This window comes from Elephas maximus, chromosome 10, assembly GCF_024166365.1.
Source record: "Elephas maximus indicus isolate mEleMax1 chromosome 10, mEleMax1 primary haplotype, whole genome shotgun sequence".
NCBI classification, from domain to species: domain Eukaryota; kingdom Metazoa; phylum Chordata; class Mammalia; order Proboscidea; family Elephantidae; genus Elephas; species Elephas maximus.
Genome location: NC_064828.1, coordinates 24,582,229 through 24,584,946, shown reverse-complemented (window position 1 = coordinate 24,584,946; position 2,718 = coordinate 24,582,229). Strand labels below are relative to the sequence as shown.

The following is a 2,718-nucleotide window of genomic DNA, read 5'->3' as shown; positions in this document are numbered from 1 at the left end:
TCCAGATCACTTGACAGAATTTTTTGTGTGTGTGTTACAAATTAATAAATTGTCATCATTTATATATTTCTATCAGACGTCAACTTTTTTAGTTTTAATACACAATCCTTTATGTAACCCACTCTGTGACCCTGATGAGATTGAATTTTGAAGCCTTGACCATGTTAAGTTCACCAAAGTAATGTCTCCTGAGAGACAAGAAATTGTCCTTCTCCTGGAGATACTTCTAACCCCACCACATGTTTCAGTTAACAGTAAACAAGCAACATAATTTCTCAGTTAAGATTTTTAAAGAGTAATGATATATTAATCTGGGACACCTAAATATTAGTAATATACTTGGAAACTCCTGCTATTGAAATAATATAAATTTAATGTTACTTCAAGACAGTAAGGAAACTTCAAAATACTTTTGTCTCTTAAGAAATCCTTCTGTAAACAAGAAGCTGACTGCATACTCTCCTCATTGCCGTCTTCATCTCTTTGTTCCTCAATGTGTAGATGACTGGATTCAGAAAAGGAGTGAGAACTGCATCAAAAATGGCAAGGAATTTGTCTAGGTGTGATGTGGGATGAGGCCAGGTATAAACAAAAATGCAAGGACCAAAGAACAAAATCACCACCATGATATGAGTTGATAAAGTGGAGAGAGCCTTGGATGAGCCACCTGAAGAGTGTTTCTAAGCAGTGATCAGGATAAAAATGTAGGAGATGATCAATATGAAGAATGTTCCCAGAGATATAAACCCACTGTTGGCTGTGACCATGAACTCTAGTTTGTAGGTGTCTATGCAGGCAAGTTTGATTAATCGAGGGAGATCACAGTAAAAGCTGTCCAGCACATTAGGGCCACAAAATGGTAATTTTATAACAAAAACTAGTTGAAACACAGAGTGAATCAAACCAATTATCCATGCAGCAAGCAAGAACAAAATACACATTTTGGGGTTCATAGTAGTAAAATAGTGGAGAGGCTTACAAATAGCCACATATCTGTCAAAGGCCATGGCTGTGAGCAGCAGCATCTCCACACCACCAATGAGGTGAATGAAGAAGATCTGAGCAATGCAGCCTCCAAAGGAGATGACTTTGCACTTTCTGAAAAGGTCGTAAATCATCTTGGGGGAAGTGACAGAAGAAACACCCAGGTCAATGAAGGAGAGATTGGCCAACAGAAGGTACATGGGGGAGTGTAAGTGAGCGTCAGAAGTCACTGTAAGGACAATGAGGGAGTTTCCCATCATGCTTGCCACATAAAACATGGAGAAGAACACAAAGAGGACAAGTTGAATCTCCCAGGAATTGGAGAGTCCTAGGAACACAAACTCTGACACCACAGAGTGATTTGCTCCATCCATTGATTTATCAGCTAGAGTGCTCTAAAGTTATCACATATAAGAAAATGAAGAGGAACAAAAACAATTCTAATGCTCTAGAATTATAATGGTTATTCAAAGTTCTTCACATTATGCAAACTTTGTAACCCTTTAGTTTCTTCTCAGGGTCATATAATCACTAAAAAAGTTTTTACCTGTAGTCACCTAAAGGAGTTGTGTCATTTCCACATGCAATATCCCTCTCAGCATAGCCTCCTAGGACAATCTTTCATCTATAAACAAGAGAATGGAACAAATATGAAAACATAGTAAGTGTGCATGACAAGGATTGGGAGAGGTAGGGAGGATGGTACAATGGAACACAGAGAGACGATAGAAGAGATAGAGATGACCTCATTTCTCAGACCTCACAGGTTCTGTTCTTCAATTGCTCATGAAATATTTTTCAGCCATTCTAGATGTTTCTCTTGTTAACTTCATCTCAGGCATATAATATGTCTCTGAAAGGCGTTCTTACACCACTACCCACAATCACATTTGCAATTCACCCAAAGTCCACAGGATAGGGGTGAGTATAATAGAACTTGATGTAGGACATAGGGGTAACTCAAAAGTATATAGTACCAAGGCAAAGGTTGTATAGGGATTGAGGACACAGGGTATCTGCACAGGTACCCGGAGGTATAAGGGGAAGTATCTAGCAGGATGGTTAACGGGCAGGACATGGCCAAGGTGTGAAAGTTGTGGGAAGGCAAGAAGGTAAAGGAAATCCAATTGATTTATCTGCTCAGATTCTTCGCAGTCCCTAATGTTTCTGAACCCTGGCCACAGCCATTGAAGCCCCAAACTCTTGCAGTTTGCTGGGGATGAAGAAAACCACATGAACCTCATAGTTGGCATATAACCATTGACCCTCTCCTGTACCCACATCCCCCTTGGCACAGGCTGCTGAAAGGTGAGGTGAGTTGAGAAAAGAGAGAGCTTAGAGCAAAAACAGTAAAGGGCTGGTAAAATGAAAATACATGAGTGCACAAAAGCCTCAGACCTGGAACTGAAAGGAAAGGACAAGAGAAACTCAACAATAGGAAAAAATGGACCCAAAGTTTGCCTTTTAATATGTGTGCTTGTATACACACACATACACACACCTCAGTTGTGCATGATGAGTGAAATCTGCCATAAAGGTATTACTCCACGAACTGCCCTAGACATTACCCAGTCCATGTTGTTTGTTAACAAATGAGAAAGTAGTGGTCCAGTGAGGGACACACAACTAGTTATAGAAAAAGAATCTAGATTTCCTAGTCCAGAATGGATTCAGATTCTACATACTAGAACAATAATAAAGTGAAAATAGACAAGCCAAACTCTAGATCTACTG

General features: G+C 39.6%; 1 pseudogene; it reads right to left on the bottom strand.

Annotated features, from left to right (window-relative positions):
- Positions 1-419: 419 nt before the first annotated feature.
- LOC126084079 (olfactory receptor 4F3/4F16/4F29-like) lies at positions 420-1,358 on the bottom strand (annotated as a pseudogene).
- Between the last annotated feature and the right edge of the window lie 1,360 nt (positions 1,359-2,718).